At 36.9% G+C, this 27,345-nt stretch overlaps 1 pseudogene; it reads left to right on the top strand.

The window, feature by feature from the left end:
* On the top strand, positions 1 to 26,719 carry LOC113092408 (lysyl oxidase homolog 4-like; annotated as a pseudogene).
* The last annotated feature ends 626 nt before the right edge of the window (positions 26,720 to 27,345 follow it).

The following is a 27,345-nucleotide window of genomic DNA, read 5'->3' on the forward strand; positions in this document are numbered from 1 at the left end:
ATGATTCGGGCCATCAGTCCCAGTTGTGTTCTTGTCTTTGCACTCCTCTTTGTGTGCATGGATGCACGTCCCGAATCGCCAGGCCGCTCAAGGCGTGCCCCTGCTGCAAAAGTGCGATTGGCAGGTATCGGCCACAGAGAAACGAGGGACGAGTTGAAGTCCTGCACAACGGGACGTGGGGCACTGTATGCGATGATGAGGTCGACATTAAACTCGCTAATGTGGTTTGCAGGGAACTGGGTTTCCAAAGTGGCATAACATGGGCGCACAGTGCCAAGTACGGAGAGGGAGAAGGTGAGTGAATTTCTCTGTTAAAATACATCTCATCTATCTATATATCTCATCTATCCTCATTTACTTACCTTTATGTTGTTCCAAACCTGTGTTTAGCAGAATGTCTGTGCTGCTCTTTTTGATAAATGAAAATGAACCAAGGGCCATCAAGCTCCAAAAATGTTTTTGGGTGAACTATTCCTTTAAGAGTTGCTGTCTGAATAGCTTAGGTTTAGGAGATTTGATCACTGTTATTTTCACATTTAACTGTGGATGACGTGAAATACTTGAGCACAGTTGTGTAAGAAGGCACAGTGCTAAATTTAATAGCTATTTCTCACTAGTGCAAGTGCACAGAGCTACTGTTCTTTACATTGCCCAAATCTCTCCCTGTAATTTCACTTTAAGGCAGCTATAAAGACAGCCACTAACCCAAAGCATGTATAACACTTAGTTGGCAAGACAACACTGTCATTAAAACTAAAACAAACCCTTCAGACAGCTTCACTAGAGCTCTTTTGTAATGCTTTTGATGGTGATGCTTCTCTCACATATTAACTTGTATTGTGTACATGAAGTCTGCAGACTTCAACTTTATACATATGTATTAACATTTCTTTAAACAACTTTTATTATGGAGCAGCTGGTAGTGGCTTGTTCAAAGTAACAATTCATCCCAAAAAAATATTTACTCATCCTATCGTTGTTCTAAATCTGTAGACTTTCTTCTGTGGAACACAAAATAACTTTTAATACTGATAGCTTTTTTAAAATTTTATCACAATGATTTGAGACTGAAACTTTTAAAGTTAAAGAATGACAAAGTACCATAAAAGTGGTCCATGTAACTTGCATTCTAAGTCTTTCAAGCCCATACAATAACTCTATGTTATTAACAGACCAAACTGTAAATCAATATTCATTGATAATCTTTTCCTTGAATGTTAAAAGAATAGTTCACCATCATGTCATCCAAGATTTGGAGAAATTTTGCATTATATCAGTTGCTCACCAATGGATCAGTAAATGGGTGCCATCAGAATGAGAGTCCAAACTGCTAATAAAAACGTTAAAATAATTCACCACAATTCTTTAGTCCATCACGTGATGTCTTGGGAAGTGAAAAGCTGCATGTTTGTAATAAACAAATCAATCATTAAGAAGCTGCTAACTTCAAACCATCCCTTTTGACAAAAATCCAAGTCCTTTATCCATAATAGGCTATTGCTTTCTCTAGTGAAAAAGTAATCTTGTCTGAATACACATGGATCACACTCTGTTTACAAGTAAAAGCCAAAACCATTTTAAAAATATATGTTTGGATTTGGATTTTTACTGGATGAACTTAGAAAGCATTATAATTATGGATTAATGCTTTACGATGGATTTGTTTCTAAAAATGCAGTTTTACACGTCACAAGACATGAACAGATGGACTGGAGTCATGTGGAATACTCATGGATTATTGTGATGCTTTTATCAGATGTTCAGATTTTTGGACTTTCATTCTGACGGCACCCATTCACTCCATTGGGGAGCAAGGGATGTAATGCTTAAGTTCTCAAAATATGTTCCACTGATTAAACAAACTCATCTACATCTTCGATGGGCTTAAAGCGAATAAATGTTCAGTAAATGTAAATTTTTGGGTGAATAATTGCTTTATACAACTCGAGAACCGGGTCACACTGAGAAGTTGTCATCAATAATTTTTTTTTCTTTTTCGTTTTTTTGGTTGAACTATCACTTTAAGACACATAACTGATGTTATATTGTTCCAGTGCTTTTGTAACCTGTAACATCTGTCACAGGCCCCATTTGGATGGATAATGTGAGGTGTGAAGGAACAGAGAAAACTCTGAAAGACTGCAAGTCGAACGGATGGGGTATTAATGACTGCAAGCACTCTGAGGATCTCGGGGTGGTCTGCAGTCCAGAGAGAAGGCTGGACCAAGTGCATCCTGGAGTCACCAGAAGAGGGCACACCATCTCTCTCAGGCCAAACGCAGTCACCTCGAACCGTTGGCAGGACATTTACTCCAATTCAAGGACACCTGCACATCTCAGTCAAGGCAATGGACATACCCAGGATCAAAGCAGATGGGATCAATTCTCCAGACAGCAGTTTCATAATCCGGTAAATAGAGATTGCAGTAGATCTACATATGTAGATCATTACATATGTATACATCGAATACATATGTAATGCATTTTACTTAAATTTTGTTTTAGCTAGACATTTAAATAAAGAGTTTAATCATCTTCATGTCCATCTAAACTTGTATGACTTTCTTTCTACTGTGGAAAATATAATAATATATTTTAAAGAATATTTCTTGAAGACTTGGAACATAAGCACATAAGAACAAAAGCTGCAACTGATCACATTTTATGTTCTTATTGTACTTTTTGCCATTTTAATAACATTTACATGACATACATGGCATATACAAAGAACTCAGGGTTTGAAACAATATGAGAGAAAAAAAAGGCATATTTTTCATTTTGGGGTGAACGATTCCAATTGCAGGTTATGCTCATGAGAAAATGTTTTCAATCTTCCTCTAGTCTGCCAGTAGGGTGAAGATCGAGGAAGTCCGCCTCAAGCCGATCTTGATGGTTACAAAGAAGCGTGCTCTTGTTACGGAAGGTGTGGTGGAAGTAAAGCATGCTGGGAGATGGAGACAGGTGTGTGATAAAGGCTGGAGTCTGAACAGCAGCAGAGTTGTGTGTGGGATGCTTGGCTTTCCTGATGCGGAGCAGCCCAACATAAACACTTACAAGTGAGTCATGCAGATTTTAATGAAATCAACAACATTAGCACTGGCATGAATCTCTGAGATTTCGGAGAGAATTAACATCATATTAAATTATCTCGGTTTTTGGCTGATGTTAGTTTTGTTACATTTCATTGTGTTAGTACTCCCAGAGTTTTAACTAACAACATAATATCCAGTCCAGACTGCAGCTGATTCTGGCCAAAAACTGCCCACTTGCACAGGAAACGACTGTCTGGCTGACATGTAGCCGAACTGTATCAACCAGCTACGCTTTTATTTTTACATGCTGTTTATGTAAGGGTAAATAGAGGTGAAACTATTTTAAATGCTTCTGTAAAAAAAATAACTAAAACTTGTTTTTGAAAAATCATGGTTACACTTACTATTAAAGCTATATTTATTTAATCAAAAATAAAGTAAAAACAGCATTATTGTAAAAAAATAAAAATTTTATCTTTCAAAAAAGTAATTTAAGCCTGTGATGGTTGAATTTTTAGCCATATTAAGACATATATTCCAATCATGATCCTTCTTGATCCTTTTTTTATCTTCTTTTCTTTGTATGTTTTGGATTTGCTATGTTTGTTGGACCACACAGAGTGTAGGGATGATGATATTCTGTGTAGACAAAGTTCATGTCTAAGCAACGGAAGATGTTTGTCTCTGCATATAGCAGAAAGTGAAAGATTCACCATCTCTTTTGGCTGGAATGGCACATCTGTTTTCCTTATCTTTGTTCCCCAGGCACCTTTCACACACCTAAACACTTAACCAATGATTAAAAGATCTTTCAAACCTATGATGCTATCTGGATCTCAGCATTACTGAAATGAACAGTCTGCTCAGAACGCTTAGGTCTAAGTGAGAAGTCTAATATCCCTGCTGATTGTTATTGGAAAGGGACATCAGTTTTAAAGTCTTCCAAGTGTCTGTTGTTGGAGAAAGAGTTTCAGGTTTGTTTAATGATTTTATTGACATTGCCACCCTTGACTTTCTCCTGCCTCCTCACAGAATGTTTCCCTGAACAGTGTTCCCAACTGAGCTGTACTGTTGTTGTTGTCTCACTTGGTCAGTTCTTTTAATAATGTAAAGAGCAGTTTATTGTTGGGAGTTTCTGGACTTTCTGGCTATTACTCTAAAAAGGCATTTATGCAGGTTGTGTGCTGCATCCTCAGGTTGATGGGTTTATGCATATAATAGTTATTGTGCTGTGAAATCTATTGGAGTTTGATGCCTACAGACTCTTCTTGCAGTGTGGCTTAGACGGGATACAGGATATGTGTATTTAGAAATCTATTCTAGAGCATAAATACAGGATCAGAGATGACAAGGTTCCAGTCCTGCTTTTTAAAATTTGTTTTAGAAAAGTTATTTTGTTAGAGCAATTTTGTGCTCATGTTTGTTGCCTTTATATGTACACTATCAACCCATCTACCTACCCTACCTACCATTTATTTTTACCTACCTGTTTATTTATGGTAAATGGACTGCATTTATATAGCGCTTTCAACAGATCCCATGGCCATCCAAAGCGCTTTACAATTTGGCTATAAAATATCTACCTACCTCCTGAGTTTCTTTCCCTACTTCCTATCTACCATTCACTTTTCTCACCTTCCTACTTATCCACCTACTGTACCCACTTACTTATCTAGAATCTCCCTAGTTATCTCCCTAGTTATATTCCCCTCATACTAGGGCTGTGCAATTCTAGATTAGTTGTTGGAAACATAAGTAGGAGAGTAAAAAGTTAGGCAGGTAGGTATGAGGTAGGGCTGTGTGATTAATCACATGCGATTGTCATGTGCATCTCGTCAGTAAAGCTGGTTCCATGATTAGTAGTAAATCTCCTTCACCTGCTTTCAGATGGAGCGGCATTTAATACACAGAGCCGCAGATCACTGATAAGCTGCGCAATATCGTGTTCATTATCGCAGGTGATTTGATATGATAATGAGCGTGAGATTGCCTAATTGTCAGTGACGTACGGCTCTGTGTAGTAAATGCCACTCCATCTGAAAGCAGGTGATGGAGATTTACTACTAATCATGGAACCAGCTTTACTGACAATCGCATGTAATTTATTGCACAGCCTTACTTCATACCTACCTGCCTAACTTTTTACTATTCTACTTATGTTCCCACTAAGGCCGGGCATACACTGTGCGTATCGATTTTCATCCATTTTTGAGCAGAATTCTGACTCGTGCGACTCTTTTTCGGCTCGGGACGATTTTCAGCATTTTCGTGCGTCGTTTGTCATGCAGTGTTTGTGCAGTATACAAGGGGAAACGAGAGGCGATTAACCTCTCCCGACCGGCAATCGGTTGGTGAGATGGATTTCTGACATGTCAGAAATTTTGGTCGCCTCTCGTAAGGTATCGCACTATTGAAGCAGGGCTACGAACTCACTTCCTCACTGCGCGTGCACGAAACCATAAACGAAACCATGTTGACACGGCGTGTAGTGTGGACTGAAGTGATGGAGGGAAACTTATGGAGCTATGGCAAAGAAAAAGAAAAATAAAAGAGGGAAGAAAACGCCTGCTTACCTCCAGTTCACGTTGCAAAAAAGATAAACCATATTGGCCACCTGCGTGTCTAGACATACCTACACCTTTTTTTTTTTTTTTTGGAAGTTTCAGCACACAGAATTGCGCATATCACCAAAGCAGTGCGTTTATCCCGGGAAAGCATGTTTATTCAGAAACAGCCACAAACATCCGGGTTCTGAGGGATCCTACGTGTTGATTCGATTGATTCCCCACGTATAGTGTGAGCAGTCAAATTGCAACTCGACGATCGGACCGTACAGTGAGCGCATAAAAATCATGAGCTTTGGCTTTACATCGCATGAGATCAACTCGTACAGTGTGAGTTGGTACCTTGCCGAAATCGCACAGAAATTGCACAGTGTATGCCCACTTTAACTAATCTATTTTGAGTTTACCTTTGCTCTTACCTTTCTACCCACCTGTGTACCTTTTTAACTTTCTATTTACCTTTACCTACTTAACAATCAACCTATTTGCCTACCTAACTACTTATCTAATGATCTGCCTACCTACTTACCTATCTGTCTATCTACAGGATCTTGGAGGGATCCTTACTTATTTTCTTCTTGTACTACCTACCTACTGTTTGCAGTCCTACTTATCTAGCCACCAACATATATAGTTATAGGGCTAGTTCACCCAATGATGAAAATTATATCATCAATCACAAATCCTTTTGTCATTTCAAACCCGCAAGACCTTTGTTTATCTTCGGAACACAAAATAAGATATTTTTGATGAAATTTGAGAGTTTTCTGACCCTGCATAGACAGCAATGCAACTGACACGTTCAATGCCCAGAAACGTAGTAAGGACATCATTAAAACCTTAATTTTATGAAGTTACTTAAATACTTTTTGTACGCAAAGAAAAGAAAATGACGACATTATTCAACAGTTTCTTCTGTTCTGTGTCAGTCTTCGATGCACGTTTATGATAGTATACAACGATGCATGCTTGTGGTTGTGCTGACGCAAGAGCCTGTGCCTTGTTTACAAGCAGAGGAGTGCACACGCATGTGTCGTGGTAGTGTCGTAAATGTACGTCAAAGACTGACACCGAAGAGAAGAAATTGTTGATTAAAGTCATTAGTTTTCCTTGCACACAAAAAGTATTCTCGTAGCTTCATAAAATTACATCTGAATCACTGATGTCACATTACTATTTTATCAATGTCTTTTCTACCTTTTTGGGCCTTGAACATTGTAGTTTCGTTGCTGTCTATGCAGGTCCGGAAAGCTCTCTGATTTCATCAAAAATATCTTAATTTGTGTTCTGAAGATAAATCACTGTCTTACATATTTGGACTGATATGAGGGTAAGCAATTTATGACATAATTTTTAATATTTGGTTTTACATTCTTACCTACCTATCTAAATTTGTACTTATTTATCTGTATACTTACTCTGTCCACCTTCTAGCAACCTTGTACCTTGCTACCAAGCTTCTTATCTATATACCTTCCCATCTAATCACATATCTATTTACCTACTTACCTACCTATGTTAATTTCTGCCTAACTACCTACTGAGCTGTGTACTTACCTACTTTACACGCCTATCTGTAGCACATGTTTATTTCATGAACATGCCGAGTAGTGACACCAACTCTGAGCAGGTTTTCTTAGGTTAGTTAATAATTTGCTTTGAAATTAGATGCCTAATGGAACAGGCTTACTACCTACATTTTGCTTTCATTTGTTATTTCCTTTTCATTGTTGCCTAATTTTTCTACTTCTCTTATAGGAGGCTGCTGTGGTTCAGAGACATTTTTTGAATAACCGCATTCACAGCACAACTATTTCATTCCCATCGTCTCAATGGGCTTTGGCCGTGCTGGCATGTTGACCCATGTGCTCGTTATAAAAAGCACCACCTTAATCTTATGGGTCTGCGGTCTCTAAGCTTTTTTAGTCTAAGGTTTGTGCTGGGGCGTTGTAAGTGTTGTACGTGCTTTCTGCTGATGATTCCTCTATGATTTGTGTCTGCTGTAGAACAAAATGTCCTGATAAATGAGCGTTGACCATTTTCCACATTTTTGTGCTCTTAAAAAAGATTCTTACTTAGCAGATAAGACCGTTGACAGGTTAATGTTATCTCTTTTTAGGCTTAATGCCCTTTTCCTTGAGAATCCTAATCTTGAGGTCACAGGAACACCTAAGCGAGCTTTTGTTTATGCATGACTCAAAGACATGCCGCAAACAGCAACTCAAAGATGCCTTTTTTTAACACAAATTAGAGTTTATAAAGCTAGCTGTGGCTTTCGTGGCTTACATCCTAGGGAATCTCCATTTGGCTCCTTCTCGTCTGTGAGCGTGCCCAGCACCTGACCTCACCATGTCGTATGTGCAAGTCTCCACAGAGCAGCAGACTTGGCAGTAGCGATCCCTCACGTGTCTCAGGGATTGCGAGCCGTCCCGCCCTGACACTGCCTCTTCTGGATCCTCTGCAGAAGATGCAGTAATTAACTGTTGAGCCACTCGGAAGATTTCCACGTTTCTGGCGAGTAAGGGAAAGGCTGATTACAATTATAGTTTCGCCCTTTGGCTGCTGTGTCAGCAGGACACACTCTGTCTGTGTCACCGAGGAAATTGAAAGACTTAAGCCACAATTTAGGCTCGGATATCCTAAGATGAACATCTAAAGAAATGAAATACAATATTTTAACAAGTCTGACAAAGTCGAAAGCAGTGCTTCAGTCAGACTGTACAAAGAGAAAAATCACCTTCTGTGTGTATGGAGTTCATATTGTGATAGTTGGCTCAGTGCCAATTAATGGCAGGCTTTAAGCTTTATGTTTTCATTCCATTGATTATCACCTTTTGGGTGTCAAACACTATAATCAGCTAAATGTGATCAAGTTCAGGGTGTTGGGATTCAGTGGTGTGGTATGTGAGATTTTACATTAATTTCATGAATTTTTTTCTTTTTTTTTTTGGAACATAATTTCGCAAAAAGGCCTTCCATGTAGACACTGTCATCTCAAGTACAAAAACCTTTGATAATAGGTGCATGTTTAATATATATATAACTTTTATCATGATTTATTTGTTATTAAAACAACCCTGGAGCAGTGCTTTAAGTGGGCCGGTACGCTCATTTGGACATCTGTTTTAATAGAGGTTTTAATCTTTTACCTGCACTGTCTATTTTCAGAGCGCCCTTCACAATGCAAGCTTCCTAATTCATCCCACCGAGAGCAGAAACTACATTACCCATTCACCCTTAAGTTATACAAGTGAATAGCGCATGTGTCGCTTTTCCCACTGTTAAGTGTCGACAACTCAACGTGGCCGGAGAAGGTGTGTGAAACTCGTTATGAGTGTACACCACACTCGGTTCGGTTAAAAATCATATACAGTTAACAACAACACCTAATATGTTCTCTTGGCTTCAGACTCTGAATACTGCAAGAACAAGACCAGAATCAGATGATTCGCTGACTAACACCTCATCAAATTTGAATCCTATCACTGCAGGTCAGACTCAAGCTAATGAAGTAATGCAGCTCTTTCAGGAAGGGTGACCAGACGTCCCGAAAAATTCGGGACAGTCCTGAAATCTAAACTGTTGTCCCGACTCCCGAATCTGGCCCTAATTGTCCCGAAAATTATACTAAAGCAAAATCTTGAGTATTTATTGACTGAAGAGTAATGACAGACGGTTGATCTTTGAATAAAAATATGTTTAGTTAAGGTTTGAAATTCATTATCTTTTATTATAGGCTACGAAGTCTAATATCATAAGCCCCCCATCCCGTCACCCAAGACCACAGACCCCCCCCCCCCCCCATAAAAGTGCCTGAAATGAAAACTTGCATCCTTAATAGCTATATTTGTGTAATGACTACAGAGATTGGTCAGAGATATCTTTTTAATATATATTCACACTGTATCACAGGTTAGAGTGCCCTGTTGCTTAATAAATGCTTAAACAGCATGTTTTGTAAGACGTAGTGAGAGCGAAAGATTTATGCGTGTATAGACTAATGCTTAAAACAGTGGCATGATTGTTGTCTGCAAACAGACCAGCCCTCTCTATCATTAAGTTTTTTCTTGGTTCAGCAGTAAACCAAGGGTGGAACTCTTGGACTAATTACACGAGCAGGTGGGTATTTCAGTGCCAGCAACTGTAAGAACAAATGAAAAAACAGACTGATATTGTCTGAAGTATCTCTTCACATTCAAAGCACATTTGATATATATAAAAGAGCAACTTGGTATATAAAATAAGAATGAAAAAAACTATTAAATACATGTATTTATTTATTGGCATGACAGCTGTAAATGATAATTTTGAGGCTGCACTACTGCAGCTTTAGATTTACTGTATTTACTATAATGTTACTGTGCTACAAAGTGTCGTAGAAACATTCATAATATTTTATGAGGTCATTAAACTGGAGGTTCCACACAGTGTTGGTTTCTTTTCTGTTGACTTATGTTCTCATTTATAATTCATTTGTTTAGACAGCTCCATCAGGAGAATGATTGTATTTCATTTTTAATTAATTTTCCTATTTTCAAAGTCCATTTGATAAACAATTTTAGTGAAGAGGTCAGAAAAACAGATTCAGCAAAATAAAAGTAGTGTGCTAAACATATATCCCATGGGTAACCAGGCCAAATCCTCTGTAACTATCACATTTAGCTGGACAGACGGTGATGATGACAGTGATGATTTCGTGTGTCACAGGTGTGTTACAGAGGGCAGGCGTTCTTGGGTGGATCTCTCTCTCAGTCTCTCTTTCTCTCTGTCATTCTGAGTATAAGTTTGTCTCAGTTTGTTTTATGGGAAGTCTTGCTGTGTCCATTCTGGGATACCAGCATGCCAGTGGAAATATCTGTTTATAGAATGTACATATTTGAAAGCCAGTTTAGTGGTAGATTAAGTTAAAACATATGTGTATGTTCTTTGATGTCTCAAGTCTGTGGGCCATACATTTTTATTATTATAAAAAAAGCAATGTAAATGGATGAAACTTTAGTTTGGAGTGCTGACAGCTTTATCTTGAATAAAGACACAAATGGTAATGAAGATTTGGAACAGTGAGTTTTAACTGCCTGCTAATGATAAAACCTCATGTGGCCTATGGCTTTCTGTACATTTATATTGTTTTATTGCCAGTGTAATATTGCTATTTTTGCTGGTCAGTCTAGAGGAACAGCACCATAAATTGCAAATATTTCCCCAACTCTTTTAAACTTTTTTTTTTTCTTTTACAGAAAAATATGGGACAAGAAGGTCAAGGATTCAACAACCAGGTGAATTCAGTTGACTCTTCTTTGGCACTTCTTCTAAAACCTATTTCTTTACCACACTTCAGAGCATCTTCTTGTACTTTTAATTGAACTCTTAATGTACTACTGCTCTTGTGATATAAAGTATAATGTCTCCTAGATTGAGTCAGACGACCAAGAAGAAGGGTAACTGGGTTGAGAAAGTACATTGCCTGGGCACAGAGCCCAGTCTGGCAGAGTGTCATGCCCAGCTGTCAATCCCTCGAAGCCCTGGCCCCTGTAAGAACGGTCGCCACGCAGTGGCCCGGTGTGTCCCGGGACCACAGTTTGCTCGTATGTCCTCTGGCAGACCCCAGGCACCTCACCCTGCACAGGTATTCCTAAAAACATTTTGGTTATTCAGTTAATGATTGGCTTCTATGACTGGCAAAAATTAAACATTTATATTTTTTAATAAAAAAGTTGAATTGTTACAAAAGATTTCCATTTCAAATTAATTTTGTGCTATTTAACTTTCTATTCACCTGCATTGATAATAATTAGAAATGTTTAATTAGCACTAAACCGGCATATTATAATTATTTCCGTTTCATGTAATATTTCCCAATACTTAAAGCTATTGCTGCATTTTTACTGCAAATCCCTTGAGTTACATTTCTTTTCAGTTACATTTAGTGATTTTAAGTTTAGTTAGCTTTTTAGAGACACTGAAACTGAATGATGCTACCAGAAAGTATTTCATTTTACACATATAGGAACCTTGCTGTTAGGGCGTTTAAATAATGTAGTGCTTTAGAAATAGGCTTAGAAGTTTGCAAAGCTATAACCACATATTTAGGGTTGGGGCTAATATGATGTTAGAATCAGTCTATATTTGTCGACGCTAATCTGAAGACTGGGGAAGGCATGTACACCACTGAGGCTCCCCAAATGTCTGTTGTGGTCAAAACCCTAATACTTAAAATGTAACCATGTCAATCTTTTTCTCTCTTCCGATAGCTGTCGGTGCGTCTGAAGGCCGGACCACGTCTGGGGGAAGGAAGAGTCGAGGTTCTCCGCGAGGGAAAGTGGGGAACCGTGGTTGACCACCGGTGGGACCGGATCTCAGCCAGCGTGGTGTGCAGAGAGCTGGGCTTCGGCACAGCCAAAGAGGCTCTTACCGGAGCATACATGGGTCAAGGTGAGAATTAATTTAAGCTTGAATGATCCCAGTTGGATCAACTTGAGGACAAGTAAAAGATAGAATTTCCATTTTCTGATGACATGTTTGAGTCAATATGGTGTTTATAGGAAGAAGGGGATTCATAACAACGAACGTGATTATGATCATACTGAGTTTGCCACATGATTCCACAGTAGTCTGAGTCTGAACTTAAGTTGTAAGCACTGCTTATCTATAGGATACGCCTGTCTGCAGCTGAATATGAAAGCGGTCAGAGATTATGTTTTACATAATGCAAAATCACAATCTCCATGTGCAAAACATGGATTCCACATCAGAAATGATGCTTTAAAGCAAGGAACATTCCCTGAACTTTCTGTGGCTCAGATCCACACTGCATGTGAGTTTACTTGGGCTGAATGAGACCGAGTTCACCGCTGATCTGTATTCCAAGGGGAATCGGTGCAATCTGACAAGATGGGATAATTGCTCTGCCAAGGAGAAGTGATGACAGTAGCTATTTATTGAAGACTTCCCAATATCGCCCTGATGAAAAACACAGCTGCAATGTTTCACAGTTTTTATTTAAAGAAAGGAAGTGAAAAGGGTTTTGACTCATAAATTATGTTTTATCAGGTGCCACCATTCAGAAGAAGTGAAATAATGAAATGTTGATTTATGGATCATGATGATTTTATGGGCATGTTATTTTGAAATATAAGCTGTACTGCACCAGTAGTGGCCCATATGAGAGTCCAGACACTTGAAATGAACCTGCGTAATGTTGATATTGTCGTGTTATAGACAAGGTCTCAGTTTAAATTGCCAAGTGCCAAATACTGTAAGTACAACCAGTCTTTGATGTGTTACTTGCCTTTTGGCTGAAAATTTTATTAGAAGGGCTACTTTTAAATTTCAGTTTAAAGCAACCATAGTGCCTGTTAGCTTGAACAACTTAAAGGTTTATTTCTTGTAGTAAGCAAGCTACACTACTATTCAAAAGTTGGTGGTCAAAAGTTTTTATTATTTTTTTATTAAGGGAATGTTTTATTCAGCTGGGATGCATTAAAATGTTCAAAGGTGAACATACAGTATGTAATATTACAAAATATTTCAAGTTTTTGGTCAATTAAATGTAGCCTAGGTTAACATAACAGACTACTTAAAAAAACATAAATATATATTACTGACCACAAATTTTGGAATATGTAAGACAAAAAAATATAGAATCAAATAACAAAGGGTCTTTATGTTTTTGTGACTGGATTATTTTTTATATCACGTAGATCATGTGAGTGCTATAACAGCGTAATAACTCTCATTGAAATAAAATTATATACATTTTAAATAAAACAAATAATGCAAAGTACAACTTATTGGTGATTTAAGATAGTTTTGGTTGGAAAAAATAATCAATTCAACCAAGGTATGATGAAAATATGTTTTAGAAAGTGACTCCACTTGCTGATTTTTGAAGAAAGCCATTTGGATGAAGTGACAGGAATAGAGATCAAAGCTTATGATTCCTGCACGCCCGTATCGTTGAGGTCTTTAGGTATATTTATTGTCGTGTATAATTTTCCTAGTGCAGCCGAGGCCACAAAAACATATAGTGAGTGAAGAGAGACACAAATTAGCTTTTCAATGACAGAACAGAGCTGGACTGTTTGGGACAGGCGGTAAAAATAGGAAATCTGTTGAGATGGGCTACACGTACCAGACTGTGGTTGCCACTTTTAGAAATGATCCGGAATAATGGTGTTGGTACAGTGTTCATTGCACTGCCTGATTTTCCAGACATAAAGAGAAAAGTCATTATTTACTCTTGTTTTTGGGTGAACTATGGCTTTTTGTTGTCATTTTGGCTCTATTGTGGATTTTTTGACTTTGGTCATGGAGTTGGCATGAACTCTGTATAACAATGTAGATTTTGTTAAGGTCAATGCAGCGTGAAGCAACTCATTCTGCTGAGACATTCCCTAAGCCTGACCTCCCAGTAAGATGAAAGTAAACCTATCTGTCCTAAAGTTCCTAGATGACTTCATGTTTTGAGATTTGTTTGAATGCTGTATCTGCCGGTTTTACTTCAGTTAGACACTAAAGATGAGGAATTTCTAGTCAAGCTCACACTTTACAGGCAAAACGTATAAGCATATAGACTTTTTTTTTTTTTTTTTGTCTGCAGCAGTCACTGAGTTTATCCTCTGGCTTTGAAACTCATTCTGACATTGCACTTGGCTGTGAGAAATATTTCTTATATAGCAATTTAATCTGCTCCTAAAATAGGCATTATAGTCATCCCATGAAAGAAAAACACCATTAATGCGGAATATATATGTTGTTTTATTTTAGGGAGAAGAAAATGTCAATTTTCCGTAAACCACACTCTAGTGAAACACACACACAGAACCACTCCCTTTCCATCAGCCGCTTCTGGAATACTTAGTATTTGCTTCTATTTTGCTGTTATTTACTTGCCATTTTGTGCATACACTGTTTTTGTATTTATACTGAGTTTTACATTTTTTCTTTAAATATATATTTTTTAAATGCATAAAAGCATTTTAAGTACTAAATGCATAAACATCAAAAGTGACAGTAAACACTAACATTTCTAAAGTTTAAAATATTTCTATTTTAAAATGCCCATATTATGGGTTATGAAAGGTTCATATTTTGGTTTTGGGAGTCCCCAAAAACAGGTTGACATGCATGCAAGGTCAAAAAACACTTTCATTGTCTCATAATATGCATTTATTTTTACCTTATTTGCTCAACGACTCCCAAACAATTCTTTAACGATTCATTTTTCCAAACCCCTCCTTAGCATGATACTAATCTGCGGTGATTGGTCTGATTGGTCACATTTTCATTTCATCTGGCCTGTAATGCCTGATAAAGTGGTGTTTGTGAGCGCAGTGCTGCTTTGGCCCTGTCCCAAATGGAACACTTCATGTGCATTTTCAGTCTTGCGGACTGTCCCTTAAGTCTACGAGACCGTAGGGTGTCCCATTCGTAAGGGTGCTCGCGAGGGCCCCCTTTGAGGCCGTTATGCGCCCTCGATCCGCACTTTCAGCCGAGCCCACACTGGGGCGAGCTCCGCTGCAGACTTCTACCCGACAGTCAAAGCGGCACTACGTCACGAAATTGCGGACTCAGAGGAAGACTGTGAGTGTTTAGGGTGCCATTTGGGATAGGGCCTTTGTGAACAACATTACCGGGGAAACCAATATTTTTAACCATCTAAAGCAGCACCTAGTGGCAAAGAATTAATTTGCATTTAGACCAATGTGAAAAGACCAACATAAAATGGCTTGGGATAAAAACGACTCTTTTCAGTGATTCAGAGTCGACTCTTTATACACAGTGCACTTTCAGATTTAAAACTTTCCGGGATGTTTTCATTCACTTAGAGCTGTTACACACTGCATGAAAGGTCATTTTCAAAAATCCATATTTGAGCAAATAAAATAGAAAACAGTTATTTGAAATATCACCATATATTTAATTTGATCATATTTTAATCAAATAAATGTAGCCTTGGTGAATGTCAGTATATACTGATGTTTATATTTTAAGTGAAGTAGCACATGACACAATGAGGAAAAGTTTTTGATTGAGCAATTTAAGTTCGAATCATGATGTCATCATGCTGTTAACAAGAAAAAGTGAACAAAATTGAAATGTCTGTTTTTTTTTTATGTCTGTCAATGGGGTTTTCAGTGACTCTTAACTTTCTTGTTCATTCCCTAATCTTTGATTACATCCTTGAATATATGTAATATTCTCTGCGAGGGAACATTTCCATATTAACCCTCAGGGTTTTAGCCAATCTCTAGCAATCTGCTTCCCAGAAGCGAGGCTGAATAGCGTGCTGTGTTTGCTTTTGGGCTCTATCATTTTTGTTTCAAAACTAAACAGCTGGTCATGATTTCTTTGCTCTGGTAGAAATAGGACTTTTTGAACTTAGCCGAGCACAGGGCAGTAGCACGTAACCACTGTTTTTCCATAGCAGTTCATCTAGCTTTCTACTTCATTTACCCTTATTTTCCCCAGCATGTATTTCTGAGATCGGGAGAAACTATATAATTACTCTTACGCTAATGTTGCTGTGGTATATTTATGCTGTGTAGTTGATTTCACATCCTTGTGCGATTTATATCTGAAGTTTAACACAATGCTCACTTTAGGCTCTGATTTAGCGGCCACTTCATGCTGAAACGACCAATGTTTTTATGTCACAGTAAACAAGAGGGAAATGAACTGTGATATGATCTGATATGCAGTCAAGCTCTTTTATATCCATAAAACTTCAAGAATGTGATGATAATGATTTTACAAAATAAACACATCTGATCAGATTCGTGTGTGGCCTTGTGGTGTATGATACACTCTCAGACAAAAAGGTACAAAACAGTCACCAGGGCAGGATACAAAAGCTAAAAGATACATCTTTGTATTATATTTAACCCTAAATAGAAGTACTTTAAAAGGGCATATAAGCATTGCTAGTAATTCATTACATGTAATCAGATTACAAAAATGATGTACTTGTAATTAGTTTGTATTACATTTTAAAATGATCGTACTCATACAGTTAATTTATTTTATACATTTGTCTTCCAATATTTCATCAACCCACAACCCTTCGATTGCGAGTCCGACTCTCTAACCATTAGGCCATGACTTCCCTATAAGTGAACCTCTATAGAAGTAAAGAACAGTAAAGTAAAGTCTGTGAAAATAGCAGACAGCATTCTTTTAAGCCAATGTTTAGGAAAGGGTCAGTTAGAAAGTACCCAAACAGGCCAAGCGTTTGTTATTTTGTTTTATATTTGAGACTTTTTAACTTGTGAAGCGCCAGTGACATTTATTGTTTGTTTGTTTTACAGGGACGGGGCCGATCCACATGAACACAGTGCAGTGCACTGGCACAGAGCGCTCCATTTTGGATTGTTACTTCCAGGAAGTCCCTCCCTGGACATTCAAACACAGCCAGGATGCTTCTGTCAAATGTTATGTTCCTAAGACAGGCTTTGAGAGCACGGTAAGCAAAATGATCACAGGTTACTCTGATATGATTCTACATGCTGTGAAAAATATGCCAACTCCTGTCATTCATGCTATGTGCACAGCTTTCAAAGATACTTGGATATTTAAGACTTTTACATTATATAATAAATTATATTGGGTTTATTAAGTATAAATATGCACAATTAAAATATCTTTGTATTGTATAGCATATGTTTTTAATAAATATGGCGACTAAAATGTCTTTATGCATTATATGGTAATTACTTTAATAACAACAATAAATGCCATTTATTTTATATACATGTACAGATTTAAAATGTTTTTTGATTATATTATGTCTTTTTTGACATTTATTGTAAATATGCACACTTAAAATATCTTAGCATTATGACAATTATTTTAAATATATATACAATCTTAAATGTCTTTGCATTTATGCAATCCATTGTTTAGTAGTTATTGTGTGTGTGTGTGTATATATATATATATATATATATATATATATATATATATATATATATATATATATATATATATATATATATATATATATATACAAATAAAATTTTTTTTGCATTAAATGACGTTCATTAAAACAAATGTACAGACCTAAATATATATGCATTATATAATGCATTGTGGCCATTATTATATTTAATTTAATTTAATTATTCATATTAAATGTCATAAGGCATTATATAACCCAAACACATTTTATTTTAAATATTCATGATTAATGTCTTTGCATAATATAATGCATGATATGACATTTATTTAAAATAAATGTACTGACTTAAAATGCATTTGCATTCTATAATCATTAGACAATGCAAAGGCATTTAAGTCTGCAGAGGCAGTGTACTGTGTTAAGACATTTTTAAAAAAAAAAAGTGCAATCTATAATGCATAATTAATTCCTGGCATTCATGGCACTAGCAATGCCAAGGTCATGGGTTCAGTTCCCAAGGAATGCATGGACTGAAAAAATATATACCTTGAATGCAATGCAGGACGTTTTGAAAAAGTTGTTTGTCTTCAAAATGCATACATTTGTTGCATAAATGTTTGCATTTAAATATGTAGCTTTAAATGCAACTTCTAAATTGTATAACATTTCAAATATACACACTAAATCCATTAAACCTTATCTTTAAATCCATTAAACCTCATCTAGTTTGTTAAATGTAATGACAAAAAAATGGCTAAAAAATTTGAAGTTAGTTCTGAGAAATTCTCTAGCCTATGCCATGACATTTTTACATTTTTAAATGTGAGTTAAATAATCAAAAGTGTTCAGATACTCCTTGAGGGCACTGTAATCTGTAGTTTTGATGTCTGTGAGCGTGTTTGTGTTTCAGGTGCGGTTGGCGGGCGGCAGGGACCCGGCTGAGGGTCGTGTGGAGGTGCTTATGGAGGTGGGGGGCAGAAAGCGCTGGGGGACAATTTGCAGTGAGAACTGGGGAATAAATGAGGCTATGGTGGTATGCAGGCAGCTGGGCTATGGTTTCGCCGCACGTGCCCATCAGGTGAGACTGCTAGAGAATGTTGGGTTTTCCAGTAATATCGCTCTAAATATGTCTCTTGTCTTGTTTGCTTTGGTTGCCTTAGTTTGTGTGCATTTGAGAGCTTCCTGTGCATGTTTAGGGGCACAGGGCAGGATATTTCTGGGCAACATTAGTGTTATACAGTAGTTGTTTTGTGGAGGTGAAGAGGCGGGACAGGTTAACAGTAAACTGTATTTTCAGACAGAATGTCAGGTACACTTGTTATGCATCTTGCACATATTTGTACTTCATCTGTTTTGAGCAATAGTTGAGAACATGAATCAAGACAGTTATACTTTCAGGGCACATTGCTTACCTTAATACTGTCTTTCTACCACATGTCCAGTACTGTACTGCTTATGAGAGTAAATCTCATAAAGAAATAATAAATCATACTTTTCATAAAGAAAAGGAAACCTATTTTCAGCATAAAATTTTATCCCAATTTTTGTTAAACTTGAATGAAATGGAAATCAATCCAAGCTGTCTCTCTCGCTGCCCTTTTAAAATTCTGCCTTAATTTGCCTTAATTTTTTTTTTTTTTTTTTTACATCGTGATTACAAAAATTAAACCCCACCCCCCAATATGTGATGAGGACAATTAATGTACTTTATTGTCATAAAAATAATGTTACAATGCCATCCATCCCCCTACCCCACACCATTTTTTAAAAAAATATTATATATATATATGTATATATATATGTATATATATATATATATATATATATATATATATATATTTATTTAAGCTCTGGACCCATATATTAGATTATTCACATTATAACATTTGAAAATAGAGGGTGAGTCAACTTTCCAAAAAGATTTAATGTCCTGTAACTACCTTATTCATGAAAGCTATACTAATCTCATGCATAGCATTTCATATGCATTAAAATACAATAAATAAATAAATAAATAAATAAATATACTTTTGTAACTTTTAACTTAACTTTTATAACTTTGTGTGAAAAAAAAACGTTATATTTTTTAAATATATATTTAGTACAAAGTCTGTTTAAATCTGTGAATTCAAAATTCAGTTTAATTTAAATATTGAAGTACCACTAGAAACTAGAGGGCCAGTGAACTTTTCAAAAGTATTTTATGTCAAATGCCTTATTCTTAAAATCTGTATGACTCATGTATAACATTTCATATACGGACAAATAAAAGACAAATAACCTCTTGGCATTTAGGAAACATATTATTGGCACGGAGACCCTGCAGCTGAAGAAGTGCTGTTGAGTGGATCTCACTGTGTGGGAACCGAAATGTCCATCCAGCAGTGCCGTCGTAACAGTCACGTGCACTGCCCTCGAGGAGGCGGAGCTAAAGCAGCAGGCGTCACCTGTTCTGAAAGTAAGTGATGGAGTGAAAGAAGGTGCGCTCTAAATCATATACTTATGCACTATGCCATTCGGTGTGTTCACACTGAAAATTACAAAAAGAATGACATATGCCTCGATGATGCACTTAATTAACAAAAAAAAAAAAAAAAAAGTGTGGAATGTTCAACACTTTATGCACTCAGCTGCCACAGCTTTAATGATGTAACGGAGGTGGAGGGGTTAATAGACTCCAGTGATGGATGACAAAAATAGCCTTATAGAACTTATACAGTAGTGAGTACATAGTGCTTAGAATAATTGCATAGTGTGTAATCTGATGCATATCTTTCACTGAATGATCCAAATGAATAAATCATCCTGTTTTAGCGGCACCTGACCTGGTTTTGGATGCACAGCTCGTGCAGGAGAGCGCTTACCTAGAAGACAGGCCTCTGCACCTGCTCACCTGTGCACATGAGGAGAACTGTCTTTCTTCCTCTGCCAAGCGTATGCAGTGGCCGTATGGTCACCGCCGCCTTCTGCGTTTCTCCTCCCGTATCATGAACTTGGGCAGAGCCGACTTTCGTCCACGTTCCTCAAGAGAGTCGTGGACCTGGCACCAGTGCCACAGGTGAGGTATCATATATATCCAGACATATGTTGTAGAAAAGTGCATATTCATTAAGCGAGGCAATCCAAGTTATTATTATTATTATTATTATTATTATTATTATTATTATTATTATTATCTTGCATTGTTTTTAATATTTTATAAAATTAGATAATTAAATCATAATTATTTATTTAAGTGAAAAAATATAGTTTATTTATTTATTTAATAAATAACATTCAGTACACCAGATCATAGTAGTCTGCTGCATCCTCCATAACTGTAACACTCTGTTAATAAACAGGATACTTAAATAATGGAGACAGCACATGGATTAAAATAATTCAGGAATAGCCCTGATGTATGACACTCTATTTTCTAGAAGAGTTTTTGTGGTTACATTTCCTTTAAGTTTAGTCATTCATTTCAGCTTGTAATGAAAAGAACATACACTTCTTTCTAAAACGGGTCATGGGTGGTCAGCAAGCTTGCGTCATCTTTCAGATTAATTAGCTGCGTCGAGCACCTCCACTCTCTTTATATGTGTTCTGAAAATAATTGCAAACTCATTCTATGGGAACAAGATGCCCTGTTGTGGAAGAGTTGTGGGCTTTGCGTGTTTGCAGGCCAAACCTGTTTTATTAATCTTTTAAAACAACACAAGTGAAGTTGGCATTTGAAAGCCATCTATTCAGACAAGCTGAATAAACAGCCCCGTCAGCATAACAACAACTTCCTGTAAAGGGTGTTGCTGTAGCGGCCAACACCTTCATGTAGGAGCAGTGAGGTCATTAAGCGCGGTCCATAGTGAACCTTTGTTCTTCCCATGTTCACTAGCCAGCACGAAATGTATGATTTTTACACATTACGAAATAAATCAGCAAACCTGCTGCCATGACTCTAGGGTGTTGTGGGTGGTTCCCAACAGTGCTGGGTTGATTAATCATTGGGTAACTGGTTAAAAATAAATGATGAGAAGTGTAGTCTGTAACATAATCTAGATGACTCTGTTTAGGTATTCTGACTGCTTTTGGATTACTTTTAGTTTACTTGTAGGGATGCACGATATTATCGGAATCTGCAGATAATGGCTTACAATTTAAACATCGGCATTATTCAAAATGATGCCGATGTGCCTTGCTGATAAGACGAATAGCTCACTTATGCTCAGGGTGTGATAGTGCTAAGATCAGATCAGCAGTGTGGTCATTGTTGAAGGAATTTATGCCTGAATGATTCACTGTTTTGGACCGCCATTTGATTTGATAATGCACGTACAGGACGATGCCTCCAATGTGAGGCCAGAACGTATAGTTTACATGAACAGAAATCACAAACACTTTTTTTAAATAACACATTATACATTTATTCATTAATATGTAAAATATATATTTTTTCCATTGATTATGAAAATGTATATGCAATGTACTCTCATTAAAAAATAACTTTTATAATGTTTATTAGTTCTAACAAATACGTTTTTGTAAAAATAAAATAAAATAACCATAATTAAAAAAAAATGTTTACAATTTCTGCACAAGAGAGAATTGGTGTTGTTTCAAAACAAACAGAAATATATAATGGCCAAAAATATTTGAAAAATATTGGACATCGGGGAAAATCTAATATTGTGCCTATTATACTTACTTTTGACTTAACTTGTTTATAGATTTAAATGAGATTATTGTTTTAAAAAATACTATGAGTAATACTGAATTATTCAGATTCTGCTGACATTCAATGATATGAATATGTTTGATACAGGCATTATCACAGCATTGAAGTGTTCACACATTATGACCTCCTCACACTCAACGGAAGCCGAGTGGCCGAAGGACACAAAGCCAGTTTCTGTCTGGAAGACACCTACTGCCCTGATGGTAAAATACTATTTGTGTTAAATCTTACATGAATGTCATTTGGTTTATGTTGAAAATTGTTTCTATCACTTAAAGGTGCATATGATGTTGCTAAAAAGAACATCATGTTGTGTGGTTAGTGTAATGAAATGTGTTTATGCAGTTTAAGGTTAAAAACAAATTATTTTCTACATACCATACATTATTCTTTCTCCTCTATGCCCCGCCTTTCTGAAACGCATCGTTTTTTACAAAGCTCATCGGTCTGAAAAGCGAGGTGTGCTCTGATTGGCCAGCTAGCAAGTGCTTTGTGATTTGCCGAATACCTCAAGCGTGTGACGGAAATGTTATGCCCCTTTACTATACTGTGATGTGTGTCCCTGTTAGAACACCAGAGCATCAAGACAAAAACAATAAAAACACATTACAAATGAGCCATTTGTTGCATCCAGTTGGGACATTATTATGGGTTATAATGACAGTGTTACAGTGTTTTTACGCGTTGTGTTGCATCGCGCTGTGTAAACCAAACCATGCCTGCATTTGTGATCGGAGAAACGATAAACCATAAGCGCTAATCTACATTAGCGGTTCTTAATTCCAGTCCTCGCGCCCCCAGCTCTGCATATTTTGCATGTCTTTCTGTTAACACACCTGATACAGATAATCAGCTCGTTAGAAGTCCACTCCGTGAATGAACTGTGTTCCCTTTGACATGATCCCTACACAGTGTTCATTGCTCCCTTCTCCCTGATCAGGGGAAAACTGCGCTGCGCAACGTCTTCACACACGGACAAATGTGACATCATATACCTCTGTAAAAAGTCTTGCACACTTCAATGCTCTTTGAATGGAACATATACATTCGCTTCAAACCGGAATCATGGCAGAATATTCTCTGATGTCCACTTTGCAGGGCACTTACGTTCGAATAGAACAAACGTCTGAAGCGATAAGAGAAACATACAAAATGTTCAGAGCAGGGGGGCGCGATTACTAGAATTGAGAACCAGCACTCTACACTGTTCAAAACTCGCATTTGAATCATCAGTCGCAAATCCTTTACATATGTAATCATATTTACAGACTGTGAGTCAGAACAGCCGGCATTGTAGTCTTCTCTCCCAGGATCAGGAAACAGTCCTTCATAAAATGCGCTGCACACATCTGAATATTTGGGTTGAACTGTTCTGGATCAGTGTTGTTAATACAACTTATCCACAGATTTCTAGTTATGTCCTCTTTTGGAAGACTAAACAAAGTATTTTCACTATCACAATAAAGCAGCGTCGACTCGACATGGCACCGGCAGCAACAGCGAGAATCAAAGTTACGCTTTCTTTCTTTGCCTGAACATTTGGGCGGCGTTATATAAATCTTCCCACATCATGACATAGACATGTGGGGGCATATTAGAACGAGCCATTTTAGGGCAGGGTGGTTGACTGGTTTGAGACTTTAGTCTTCACAACTTTACATATCTTCTTTATGCACCAAGAGCTTGAAAAAGGAAAGGAAATTCTGGCTTTTTTTCCTCACAATTCTGACTTTTTTCTTGTTTGTGTCAGAATTGTGAGAAAAAAAGCAATAATTGTGAGTTTATATCTTGCAATTCTGACTTTATTTCTCACTATTCTCTGACTTGGTAACTTGCAATTGAGTTTATATCTCACAGTTCTGAGAAAAGAAGTCAGAATTTTGAGATATTCAATTGCAATTGTGAAAAATAAAAATAAAATCTAAATTGCCAGGTATAAACTCGCAATTTAGGAGACAAAAGTCAGAATTGCGATTTTGTCATGCAATTCTAAGAAAACTATTCAGAATTGCAAAGTGTGAATCACAATTGCAAAGGAAAAAAAAGTCAGAATTGTGAGTTCAAAAGTTGCAGTCATCTTTTTAGAAAATTTATTCAATGGTAAAACAAGCTTCCATTGGTTTACAAGTGCAACTACACATAACTATGTTTTTTTTTTTCAGGACTTCAAAAGCGCTTTTCATGTTACAATTATGGAGATCAAGGTATTTCAGTGGGTTGCTGGGACACTTACCGCCACGATATCGACTGCCAGTGGATAGACATCACTGATGTCAGACCTGGAGACTACATCATGCAGGTGACATGATTCAGAACATCTGAACTGTGGAAGATGGCAGTCACAGCACAAAACTGTTTTACACAGTATTTTCTCTTTTCAGGATGCAGTTTAGCCACTTTTTCTCTTTCATTAACTTAGGAACATGTTAATCATCTAAATCACTGTGGGCACTGTGAGCACTTCCTCAGCTGAGCTTCACATGCAGGACCAGCCAATCAAAGAGCTGCTTTAAGGGGCCAATCAAGAGGAATTTTATGTATCCCAGTCATAAAATATAGGTTGATGTGAAGCTTTGTTTTAATTATAGTGTACCTTTGTGCCTTGACCATTTTGAAGATTTATTTGCTCGAAATGTCGCCATGATAGATTTGCATTTATTTTAAGGACGTTTGGCAGATGCTAATTACAAACCGGCATCAGTCTGCTGCTATGTATGGCACAGCAGCGAGCCGTGGTGATACTCAAAGGTCAAAGCTCCCATCTCCATGTAGAGCAATAGCAACTGTCCCATGCTAGCCTGTCTGAGCAAAAATGCTTCATAAATGAAACTTCTGTTCTTGATGATTCAAGCAAACCTGTTGCTTTTTCTTTGAGTTGCTTGTCTTTAAATCTACACCCAAAATAACTCAATGCTAAGCATTCCCTGCTGGAGGAGCAAGGCGTACTGTATTCCCTTCTATTAGACATGGTCAATTAGATTCAGAGGAATTTACGCCCGCCTGTTTTACAGGCACTTTCTCGCTCAAACATATGGTCAGACAGACCCAGAGCTCAACACTCCAGAGTAAAAGTTGCACACTGTCATTAAAAGCACAAAAAAAAAAAAAAAAAAGATAAGCGAGACTCACATTTGAATGTGCTCAGAAAATAATTACCTTCGGCAAGAAAAATATTTCCAGATTAAAATAAAAGAACTGTTGTTTCAGCATTTAAAAAGTTATTATGCCTAGTAGGCATTATCACATTAAATTTCCTTAGAATAATGTAGCACAGAGATACTAGTTTGTCCCCATACCCTGCTTAAACAGCATGTTTTCATACTAATAAATGATTATATTGTGACTATATAACTATTTTGGGAGCCTGATTTGGTGGAACCAATTTGTAAAGTAGTCTGATGAGCAATCTGATTGCATATTATTTTCTTACAAGCTCTCCATCCTTCTTGGTTCTGCTTGTCTGCAACTGTGAAACTTTTACAGTGCTACGATTATATGATTCCAAATAACTCAATATTATTGCAGGCAGACATAATAAAACTTTTTGTATTTAATAATGTAATACTGTGTGTGTGTGTGTGTGTGTGTGTGTGTGTGTGTGATTGTATGCATGTATGTATGTATGTATATATATATATATATATATATATATATATATATATATATATATATATGTATGTATATATATATATATATATATATATATATATATATATATATATATATATATATATATATATATATATATATATATGCTATTTTATTTTATTATTATTAATGCTATAATAATAATAATTATTATAATTTTTTATATTTATTTTATTTTACTTAGATGGTCCTTATGTAGCAAATTGTTTGCAAACCTATGTAAAAAAAAAAAAAAATGTATTTAAAAAAAGAAGCAGATGCAAAATTCACATTTGAGGTATAATTTAGTTCAATTTTTGGTATAGTAATTCCTGAGGGATCCCAGGGCAACTTATCCTTCTGGGTTGCCATTCAAACTGACCTCATTACTAAACAACTCTGTTCTCTCTCTCTCTCTCTCTCTCTCTCTCTCTCTCTCTGTGTGTGTGTGTGTGTGTGTGTGTGTTGTCAGGTTGAGGTAAATCCATCGCTGGACATGGCTGAATCAGACTTTATGAACAACGTCATGCGTTGTCGATGTAAATATGATGGACACAGAGTGTTTATGTATGGCTGTCATGCAGGTATGATCCCCCTAACAATGAATGAACCATGACATATATGCATGTATACTCAAGCATGTATCTAAATTCTGATACACTGGTGTTTCACAGGCGATGCATACAGTGCTGAAACTGAGGATTTATTCGAACATCAGCGTCAGATCACCAATAACTTCATTTGAGCCTGGTAAAGAGAGGTGAGAGGAGAGGGTGTTTGTTAATGGCTCCCAGAAATGCAGCTAATTGGACAATAAACTGGGTGAAAGATGAGGAGATCTCAGCTGATCTCAGAACAGTCTACCAGTAGCCCTAATGAGTGGACACTACAGTACACCGCTAAACTATTTTCTCTATGGAAATGAATTAACTCTTCCTGATGTTTGGAAATCAAACGAAAGGCTTAGTTCACCTAAAATTAGATTCTGTCACAATTTTTCTTAGTATTTTGTATTTGAATTCTATTTTTAAGTACAGTAACCTACTGGTTGCTTTTTTTCCAACCATTTGCAATGAATATATACTGGAGCTTATTTAAAGGTCCCGTTTTTCGTGCTCTTTTTGAAGCTTTGATTGTGTTTACAGTGTGGAATATAACGTGTTCATGTTTCACGTGTAAAAAAACACAGTATTTTTCACACAATTCACCTATCTGTATACCGCTGTTTTCACTGTCACAAAAACGGGCTGATGTCTTCCTTGTTCTATAAAGTACCTCCTTCAGAAATACATAATGAGTTCTGATTGTGCCAGCCATTCCTGTGTTGTGATTCGACAGCAGTTTAGAGCACGTTGTCCTCCTGGAAATGCGATTGGGCTAGTTTTGGAGTAGTTTTGAGAAGCAAGTGGGCAGGATTTGTTTTGAAAACCTGGCAATCCTGATCTGAACGCACGTGCTGGAGATGTACTTCTAATCACAGAATGCTTTTACTGACAAGATGCGCTTGAAAAT

Source organism: Carassius auratus, unplaced genomic scaffold, assembly GCF_003368295.1.
Source record: "Carassius auratus strain Wakin unplaced genomic scaffold, ASM336829v1 scaf_tig00214575, whole genome shotgun sequence".
Lineage (NCBI taxonomy): Eukaryota > Metazoa > Chordata > Actinopteri > Cypriniformes > Cyprinidae > Carassius > Carassius auratus.